The 11,682-nt window shown below is 38.0% G+C and overlaps 1 pseudogene; it reads right to left on the bottom strand.

Annotated features, from left to right (window-relative positions):
- Positions 1-968: 968 nt before the first annotated feature.
- On the bottom strand, positions 969-10,330 carry LOC122144377 (annotated as a pseudogene).
- Positions 10,331-11,682: the final 1,352 nt, after the last annotated feature.

The raw sequence follows: 11,682 nt of genomic DNA, 5'->3' as shown, positions 1-11,682 counted from the left end.
GGAAAGAGGCAAAGAAGTGACCTATGCAGATCAAGTTATGGAGGGCAACAGGAAGAAATGTAAAAACATTTCCCATTTTGCGCAGTTTGAGATCGAAAAGTTACGAAATGAAAACCGGTTCCTATTTAAATTCATCCTCGCTCTTGTTCGCTCATGATCTCACGCACGCTTGCACCTCGACATGATAACCCCTAATACATGTGTACACGTATATACATAGAGCTGTACGCCCCCACAATTTATAATGCATCATTTCTGTATATGCCAAGAATAAAATCTTTCTAAATAAAATACATGTTTCTGCGAAGGAAGGGTTGTTAGAAAGGGAAACTGGCGGGCGGGAGGGATGGATGCGGGTTGGGTTTATCAGAAAGGGAAAGAGGAAGAGAGAAGGAACGGGGAAAACGAGGCTGTCCTCTACTGTGTGCTGGTCCCTTACAGGGTCATCGACATCCCAAGCTGTGGCAGAATCTACGTTCCTCATCCACAGTTCGTTTAGAGCAGGAAATAATAAAAAAAAAGTCTCAGTCTGTAAATCCATAATGATGCCAAACGGTACAAAATGGAAACACACTTGGAGCTCAAAGGAGCTCCGGTTCATGTCCAGACGACGAACGAGCGATCCGGTAACATGTGGCTGAGTCCGGGGGAACAGGAAAGGGTTGATGGGATAGAAGGAAGATAGAGCGGGGAAGGTGGCGTGATAAAGGTGGAATGGAGCTGAGAAAAGAAAGAGAGGTAGAGGAAAAAACACATGGTATGATTGGAGACGTGAGGAGCGCGCATGAATCCATCTGGCAGTTGAAAGTCCGCGAACAGTTGTTCATCCACTGGCTAGAGGATGACAACGGGAATGAGGGACGATGAGAAGACGAGTGCCTGTTCCTCTCTTCCGACTCTCTCTCCTCTCTCTCTCTCTCTCTCTCTCTCCGGTGGGTGTGGGTGGGTCGGTGGGTGGGGGTACTTGTGCTGGTCGGAGCTGTATCATACCTCCAGGAAGCGGGAGCTGCTGGACTTGGTGTTGAAGGTGCTCGGACCACATGCGCCGTAGGTCTCCCTGTGGAGCACCAGACAGGGGAGTGTTATTTACATGTGTTTTGTGCATAAAAATAAACGATGGGACCTTTTCAGAAATGTAATGGGTCAATACACAAACTCACACACACACACAACATATAAAAACTTAAACTAATATAGGCTACTACTAGGGCTGGTCCCGAATACAATTTTTTTGAGATTCGAAGCTTCGGAGAGAGGGGGCTGAACATATTCTTCTCTCGAACACCGTGTGTACACCGGACGCGAGCGGCATGGCGCGACAAAATACGACAGAATCTATTATGCTGTCTACAACTGGATGCGGCGCGCACGGCACAAACAAATTCTCGACTGTAAACTGCTGCTGCGTTTCTATTTATTTTATTTCAAATGATTTTCAACGGTCGCTTGTCTCGTCTAGTGGTAGACAGACTTCAGCTGTTGCGGGGCGGGCGACACAACTGTTCCGTCCAGTGTAGACACAGTGTAATAGAACCAGGAATCTCTGTGTGTTTGTCTGTTTGCATTTTTATTATGTCGAGAACCGTTCATCCAGTCGACTTCACGTGTGGCGGGTGTGGCGCTGCGGACCCAAGGGAGCGCAGTGTTGCATTTTGTTGCAATATGGACACATGACACATTCAGAATTAATAAACTTTTAACAAACTATAGTACAGCGCGAGCCAGAAGTGGGCAGGGCTTATATGCTCCGAAAAACAGACACTGCACTAGTGATAGAAAACACACAGATCTGTTAAGAGCAATACTTTTAATATAGACAAATTATTATTAGGCTTTCCAAGCAAATAAAGTGCACGTTTTTATCATGTGTAAAATTACCGAACGAATATTCGAATAATCAACTATTCTGGTCCAGCGCTGGCTACTACAATTCATTTTTTAATTAAAGTAAAAAAAAATAAAAAATAAAAGAATAGGTCAGTTATTATTTCTGATGTACACATTCACACAAATTATTGAAATAAAACTAAATAGACTTACGGAACAAAAATCTCTAAGAAAGAACAATATTGTTCAAGTACAAATAGAATAAAAATCTACCAACAATATTATTCATAATAATAAAGTTTAATCAGATTTTACAATTTGTTTTTTTATTTGATCTTCCTTGTAAATATCTAGTTTATACTAAGTTAACATCAATAATAAGATATTTTATTATAAAAAAGTAATTTCCCATCTACTATATCTGCTCTTATCTACTTATCAGCTCTGAAATGTGTTTGAATATGATGAATAAAGTGCACAGTTTAATTATATAGTCTATGTGAGAAGACTGATGCATGTGATAAAAGCACAATGTCCCAGTGCCCATCATTCCTGTCACACTTATTTGACCCATTAGCCGCGGCATACAAATATAAGATACAGTCACAGACTATTACAGTAAATGTCAGTGGGTCTGCAACCGCATTACAGGAAGTTTACAGATAACCGTGACATTTCACTCAGCACACTTTCATCTGTCACATCAGAGGTTTGACAGCTAGTCTTATCATATAGTTACAAGAGACGAGCACATACCAGTGTTTATGCTGCCATCAGTACTGTTCTTCTATAAAACAGCACAAACCTGTGTAGATCTGTGTGGATATAATTACGTCCTCATCTTCGTTAATGCTCATTTCACTTACTAACACTTATTTCGCCAACAAGCACCAAACCTTTATTTTGCCTCACCTTCTTTACTGACACATTTGATCCCACTGATCTATCTACTGCATCCGTGCATTTGGTTTTAAAGGGACAGTAGCCTAATTTAGTTGCTGATATCTGTGCCGTTAATATTAATCAAACAACAAAAAGAAAGAGAAAATCACATACTGCTCTTGACTGAATCGCTTTAGTTACCCTAATAAGGATTGATCTAAATGTAATGAAGAATGTAACTGTACTGTACTTTAATTAAAAATTTTTTTTTCAGATGACTAAAATATGACTAAATCTAAATGGCCTTTTCATCAAAAGACTATGACTAAAACTAAATCAAAATTTGCTGTTAAAATTAACCACCGTTTGAACAACCATGGATATTTCACTAACATGTTTAATTGTGCAGAAGCGCTGATGAAAACAGCACAGACCTGTGTGGCTATGCTTTACATCATCTATGATTACATCTGTTCAATCCATGAAGGTCACAAACCCCAAGAGTCACACACACACACACACACACACACACACACACACACACACACACACACACCCACCCCTCACCACCAATCCATTCAACCAACAACAAAAAAACCTTATTCATCCTTTCATATTATTAACAACTATACCAACCAGAATACAGGTCAACACAATTTAAACCACAGACCCTACATGGAAACACATTGTGTGAGCTTCTTGTTTCAGAAGATGGGTTTTCAAATTTAACTTGCTAATCGTAATTTGCTTTTCCCTGCTTTTATTTTTACGCACACACACAACATGCTTTAACAGATTTCAAAACATGATTTTATCTTGCTGATGGGTTATCATGTCCAACAAGTACTATAGCATACCTTGACACAAAAAAAAGGTAGTAAACCATTTGTGCTTCGACATGCTACATATTTGAACGTTGGCATGAACGGTTTTTGTTTGTTCAATGATTATTGAATATTTGCCCGATGTCATGAAGAAAACCTGCATATTATTTCTTAAGGGTGCATGTAGCTACTGTAACAGCATTTTTAACTTCAATAAACGTGTAAAAACATTCCACAATTGATCGTTTCTATGGAAAAGAGAGGCTGTTGCCATGGCGACGGCACTACACAGAACTGATCAGATTATGTTTCACCACATGCAGAACAAAACATCTGCCACAGTGAAAGGAAGCCGGCGTACATTTGATGCTTCAAGAGAAGGAATGCGATGTACCCGCAGAGATGCACAGGTGTGTGCGCTAGCACATAAATAATGCAGCAACGTGTAACGGATACGGCACACACCTTGCTCAGATAACCGAGCGATGACCCGATGTACACTTCTGCTTTGTTGGTTTCGGAGCAAGTGAGGAAATGGCGATTCTACTACGAAAATTAAGTTGACACTGTTTTGACGTTCCTAGAAATGAGGCCCTAGCCTCCCTGTGGAGATTCTGCTGTTGGTGCTAACAGACACACCTTCAGGTAGGCCATGGTGAGCAGAGGCAGCAGGGTGAAGGGCACCAGGTACAGGAGGGCAGGCTGGGCCGCGCGGTGAATGCGAGAGGCCACGGTTGCAGTCAACAGACCTGAGACAGGAAGACAGAGAACCATCAAACAGCGTAGGAGCAGAGTGTTGAATCTAAAGCGTCACAGTCAATAATATTAAACAAGAGGAACAAGTGCAGTCAGATGACTGAATGAACGAGTCTTTTTAGTGAATCAAACACATTACTGTATATTGTTTTTAAGGCTAATGTAGTTACTGACTGGTTGATCACATAAGAGTGCATTTTGCCAGTAGTAGTTTATTTAAAGAGAAGCCACTTTTTTTTAGCATTAATATATATGGGATTGCCATGCCTAGTGTTGAATCACTCTTCTGAACTATATCCTTTTCTCATGATCCTCATGTGTTTTGGAAATGGTTTGAAATCAACATGATAAATCTGGAATAATCAAACTCATGTTTTTTTTTTATTTTGTTTTTGTAGACAAACTGATAAACAAAACTGTAAATAGAGGGGATGCTGACATACCTACAGGATAGACAACAATATGATAGATGGATGGACAGATTGAACAACAGACAGCACAAGGAGATGGAAAAAAGAAGAAGAGTGTGGACAGACACATGATTTATAGAGCGATAGATGGAACACAGACAGACAGAATTATAGATAGACTAAAGCCCAAAGTATACTTCAGTTTTTTGTACGTGCAAACTAGCGTAGGGGTGTGATATATATGTAGTTTACAATAGTATTGTACTTGTTTGTTTAAACAATATGCGATTTGACATTATCTAGTATATCGCAAAAACTGAACAAAAAACACACCCAGAGAGTGCATAGATGCATACACTACATGATGTAGGTTAGACTCCTGCGCGTGCCCGTTTAGTTCACACGCTTTCACACGTGTGATTTAGTCTATTAAAATACATTTAGAATTCCCTCAAAATTCAGATAAGGGAGCAAAAATGGCGCCCCGTATGACTTTTATATGCTTATATAATCTGATACAGTTAAAAGTCTGTGCAAATGCATCTAAATCCCACTTTAGATGCAGGTTCTGTGCCACTTTTCAAAACTGTGCCGTGGCTAAAAAAAAAGCTTTGGGAAACACTGCAATAGACGAATGACAGAGAATGACAGACAGGCAGACAAATGAAATGACAAACCGACCGAATGAATGATAGATAGACTGACAGAACAAGACTGAATTAAAGATACAGATAAAAATCAAATTCTGCTGTAACTCTTCACAATCCAATCCAACCTCTTTTATGTGAGTGTGGTGTTCGGATGATCCGTTTTGCGATGATCCGTTTGCGATACCAACCAACAGTAACCAATGCGGGTGCAGTGGAAGTAGGAAACCCGCTGCATGCGGCCGGACATGTTGACAGAACCGGGCACTTCTCCGTTGGCCTGTTTTCTTATAGTTGTCGTATCGAGCACGAAGCACAGCAGCAGGCCAGCATGACGAATATCACCCGATGCCCAGCATGGAGAAGTGTGCTGCCCGTGGAGCTGGGGAACACCAGCTTTCCTGGCAGGGAGAGGCGGGGGATGTCCGACCCATGCCGGGGCCCAGGTGCAGCTTGCGTGAGAGCACTGTCGAGGGGGTTGTCGGCAGGCTGCGTCGCCACCTTCACCATCACGTTGCTGTTGAAGATGTAGGCGGAGAAGAAGACCTACAGGAGAGGGAGGGAGATGAGTCAGAGGACAGACCAGCTTGCCCTGCTGTTTTAAGACGCTGAGAGAGAGTGATGTCAGGCTTGTGTAAGCGTGTTTGGAGTGATTTGAGACACTGGCGAAAAGGTCTCGACAGTCAGCACTGGGGTGGGATGGGGAACAGCGTTTCAGAGTTGCAACTACAAATTATTTTGATGTGATCTCGTGGTTAAAATCTGGACTTGCAACCCAAGGGTCACCAGGTTTGCATTCAAATGGCACTTAACTCTAGATTGCTCCAGGTGCATTTATCTACATAATAAAGCATCTGTTTAAATGAGTGCTCCAAAGAGAATAAGTAAACAGCCCCTTTACAAGAATACTTCTGAAAAACAATTTAATGTGCTGCAATACAACACGCTTTATGGCACCAGCTGGGTGGAGTGGTATAGCAGTAGAAATGATGGTGACATTAGATACACATCAGTCTAAATTGGGCATGAATGCTTTAATTATTCGCATGTGAGAGTGACAAAAAAACCATGAATGAAATCCGAAAATAAAAAGCAGGATGTTTTCCAAACAAGTCAAGGAAGAACTTGTTACTAAGCAATGCTTTTAATTCCTAGAAAGCACCACGTTTGAAAACAATTTAGACCATGATTATTTAGGGCTGCATGATTATTCGAAAATCAAAATGGAATAAATCACAATATGGCTTTTTAAGAAATAAGAAGACAGCCATAAATGTTTAGTATAGAAATTTTACAGTAAAATATTGCAAATACAATACAATCTTTTTTTTAAATTTAGCAATTTTTAACAATGAACCAATAATAATAATTAATAGTTTTAATACTACTACTAAGTTAATATATTATATTTATATGTATATTATCTTATATATAATTACAAAATTTTGAAGGGTTTTTAAAGGTTTGTATAAAGAGAAAATTAACAAACCTCCCCCCCCCTCATAATCAGATTTTTCACCCCTAAATTAATGCACCCCTATGAATAGTGTGTGTATATTTCACAAACAATTTTAGAGTCAGGACTATCCATTTCATAATATTAGTTTTAGCACGTTCATATTTAACTCAAAGTTACCCGTGCCAGGCCCTTGGTTCATGATAATTATATTGTTTGGTTTTGAATCCAATTAGTTTCCAAAAAAAAAAAAAAAAAAAAAAAAAAAAAAAAAAGACAAAGTTAAAAAGCTTATGTAACTTGATTGAGATTATTTACCGCTCACCTAGAAATAAGAAAAATCTTTTATCAATAATAATAATAATTTTATTTTTTATAATATATTACACTGAAATTCCAGGAAAAAATAGAATATGTAAGCCCAAATTATATATGTACAAAACTAATTTTCAAGCACTTTTTAAAGTCACCCATGAAACTGAAGAAGTGACGGATCTTTTTCTTCTGTATTGTGACATACATCAGAGTGAAAAAAGGTCACTTGAATTGGGAAAATACAAAGAAAAAAAATAAGCTTGCATTCAATGTTATAAGAAAGAAAGGCAGGGTTTTATGCGAACTAAATGATATACGTCATCAGAGAGAAGTCTGGGCACTTTTCTCAGTAGATTGCAACTTTATAACATGCATTTAGAATACAGATAGATCTGTCGTGCCAACTTCAAGCAAAAGCCTTTAGATCAAATGGGTTTTTAAGGCATTAGAACTTGTCTAAACTACTGGTAGTGTATAAATGGTTACTGTGACATTAAATCGACGCGTGACGTGACTGATACGAGGTGACTGTGCCATCCCATCACTAGGAACCAGTGTGACTTGCTGCATTAATGGCTTACAACCCAGAACACATCATAGATGAGGAGGGCCTGACAGCAGCAGGCACGACACCTTGAGACTAGGCAGCCGATCACGAAATGCTATCATGGCCACAACAGAGACCCAGGATGACTGGCAAGAGCTGCGGGAAGCAGACAAAAATGCTACATATGATTGAGACAGAAAAATACCCACCAACAAGACTCCATACAGAAAGGCAGTACGAGTTAAACCCAGAGGACGTGTTTACATTCCTCTTCCTACACACAAACACCAGTAACAGCATGCTGACGTACCGTCCATAAAAAGTCCAGTGGCCCCGTCAGCACCCAGAGATGAGAACCAGCATGACAGAGAGTCGAAAACGACAGCAGCTCCGCAAACGTGAAGCGGCCATCAGCAGCCGAGACGAGATCCTGCAGATCAAGAGAGCACGCTTGGCCTCACACGCTGAATACACCTAGCAAACACACGTTCACTCGGCTGAGACATCAGGCTCTCTTTTTCACACCCCAGCATCTGATCATCTCACACTGTGTGTCCATTAATACACAGGAGGAATGTTTCACCCAAAGCAAACAGAACGGAGATTCTAGATTACATCGTGAGATTGAGTGAAGCCACAAGGCAAATCCCTGTGAACAAACAGGTTCACTGTCTGTGTCAGAAAGATTTTAAAAGCAAACCTTTCAACCAACAAATATCTTTTAAGTGTTAATGAACTGCCTTGAGCAATAAACCTAAATAAATGTATGGGTGTATGTATGTATGTTGTATATGTATTTGTATATGTAGTAATATAGTATGTATGTGTATGTGTATGTATATGTATGTGTGTAATATATATATATATAATATATATATATATAAATATGTATATGGTATGAGCTATGTATATGTACGACATATATATACATACACACACACATGTTATATGTTATAATATATATACTAATCAATGTATCTTCGATGTGCCAAAAGCAATGTAGTATATATATATACATATACATACATACATGTGTCGTATGTATATATAATATATATATATATATATATATATATTATATAATATACCCCCCCATCTATTATATATATATATATATATAGATATATATATATATAGCCTATACCACATACACACACACACACATGTATAATTATAGTATATATATGGGTGGTGTGTGCTGTGTGTGTGTGTGTGTGTATTATATATACTATATATGAAAATATAAAGTTTTCATATCTAACAAATTGGATGTAAATGTATGATTCAAAAACAAACAAATGTTTCAGATTTGTGCTGTTTCTATATCACTAGTATTCAAACTAAAAAACAATCTGACACAATTGAATTATGTCCCGAATTTTTCCTTGCTTTTTGACATTTGTTACTGGAACAGTATCACAATATTCATATCTGTAATTTGCAGCAGTATTCTATTATTATTTTGAGAAAATTTATTTTATTATTATTATTTTAACAAAATAAAGTACATTGTCATAAGTTTGTTGGGGATGGGGAAAATACATCACATAATTAGGGTGGGAAAAAAATAAAAATAAAATAAAATAATAGATTCTTAATGTTTTCTCAAAAAGGCAAACAAAAATAAATTTCTCATAAGAATTATATCATCATCATCCACCAAAATGGTTTAATATTCATATCTACTTTAATTCAATATAACATTTTATATTTATACCCCACATTTAATTATTATTTAATTATTGTAAATGCAATTAAAAAATTTTAATGATTTTTTTTAAACTATTATTAATAAAAAGTTGGGCATCAGCTGTTTATCAGCTAGAAATCATGTACACATGATCTACTGAGGGAGACAATTATAGTGTTCCTGAGTGAAATGTCAAATAAGTATTTATATCTGAATAATTTGAATCCCAATGAGACACGGTTGTTGACATGAACTGATTAACCACTGCAGTTTAACCACAACCGTTCTGACGCGAGCTTAGTAAACATTTCATACTTGTTCTGTGGGGAGCAGGGTTTGGTCAGATACTGGCACATCGGCACGCAGGAGAATGCAAACGCGATGGTAGCTAGAAGACTGTGAAGTACAGTCGCCATAAAACAAACCCAAAGGATTACGTACAAATAGTACTCACGCATATGATGACAACGGTGCAGAGTATGAACAAGGTCCGTGTGTGAGAAAGGAGCGGTGGAAGGTCACTGGTGTGTTCTGCCATGGCGGAAACGTACCTGCAGTGCATATGTGAACACCACCTGAAACCTGAACCGAGTCGAAGAAGAAAAAACATGACGAGCATGGAGATGAGACACAGGAGGCTCCGATGGGCAAGAACAGCGCCTGTGTGGAGTCTAATGTGGTCTGAATACCTGTGCAAAATGCAATGGAGCTATCAGAACGATTCTCAGGTTTCTCTTTCAGAAGAGCACACTAACACACTGTCAGCATTTCAGAATGCACTTGCACCTTCCGATTTCTCTAGCGTGGATAAATGAAGCAGAAGTAATTATAGCTGTTTTTAATTGCTTAGTTGAGGACTCACTGTTGTTAGATGTTGGCATTGTTGAAGGAGCCGGTCGGTGGGGTTTCCGTCCTTGTCCTTCCTCTCCTGGTTCTCACAGTGTCCATGTTTAATGACCTGTGGTGGACAGACCATGGTTTACCCACAAACGCTCCCATTTCTCTGCCCCCGGAGTGAACCAACAGCAGAGCTGCATGAGTTTTATTCTCTGTATCATTAGTTTTGTGACAACAGTCACAGACAGCATATTTAATCTGAGAGAAGAATGAAGCACAGGCTTTTTGAATATGTTTGACTGTTTCAGTAGCACAATTATCGTTTCAAAGCCAATAGCCCATGAATATAGTTTTGTCCACTTCAAATCTGGAACAGACAAATTTTTCATTATCTAAACCAAGTCAACTGCCAAATTTCAGTAAAATATAAACTACTAAATGAAGAAATATAACACTAAATGAAAAATGTTTAAAAAAAAAAAAATCTCAAGAGAAAGTAAATATATCAGAAAGAGTTTTTTTTTATGTTTTTGAAAGATGTATCTTATGCTCCCAAAATACGGTTGAATACAATGTAATATGACATTAAATATTGAAAATAAATTAAAATAATAATAAAATATAAATGAGACCCTGGACCACAAAACCAGTCTTAAGTCGCTGGGGTATATTTGTAGAAGTAGCCAAAAAAACATCATATGGGTCAAATTATCTAATTTTTTCTTTTATGCCATAAATCATTAGGATACCTTTTTTAAGTACAGATCATGATCCATGAAGATATTTTCCTAACCATAAATATAATCAAAACTTTATTTTTGTTGTTAGTAATATGCATTGCTAAGAAAATTATTTGACAACTTTTAAGGTGATTTTCTCAGTATTTTTAATTTTTCTTGCAGCCTCTGTTCTCAGATATTCAAATAGTTGTATCTCAGCCAATATCGTCCTATCCTAATGAACCTAGTACATCAATGGAAAGCTTTATTTATTCATTTTGTTATTGGTGTATACATCTCAATTTTGAAAAATTGACCTTACTAAGACTGGTTTTGTGGTACCAGGGTCACATATATATAAAATGTATTCCAATCTTCAGAGTCACATGATCCTTCAGAGAATCATTCGTGCTGATCAAAAAAAAAAACATTTATTATCAGGTGGTGCATCGTAAATTATCCGTTGATCCGTACAGACCAGACCCCATGGTTCCGGCACGCATGCGATTCAAAGATTAAACTGTTAAATTTAACCATCATAGAGTTAAAGTTTATTGTTTGGCATGTGTTTGTTCTTGCCATTTTAAACCATTCAAGCAAAAGAGAACATGTGCCACTGTTTTTCTACCGCTGCCTTGCAAGCACACATTCTTGAATCGAGCACACGCAGAGAGAGAGAGAGAGAGAGATGCGCTATCACACAGACTGATTCCTCTTTCACTCTCTTTGAACTGAAACTAAAAACAAAGTTATTAAAATACTCGGTTTTGGC

This window comes from Cyprinus carpio, unplaced genomic scaffold (assembly GCF_018340385.1).
Source record: "Cyprinus carpio isolate SPL01 unplaced genomic scaffold, ASM1834038v1 S000006657, whole genome shotgun sequence".
Classification (NCBI taxonomy): Eukaryota; Metazoa; Chordata; class Actinopteri; order Cypriniformes; family Cyprinidae; genus Cyprinus; species Cyprinus carpio.
The sequence above is the reverse complement of the archived record's forward strand: the minus strand, read 5'-3'. Positions and strand labels throughout refer to the sequence as shown.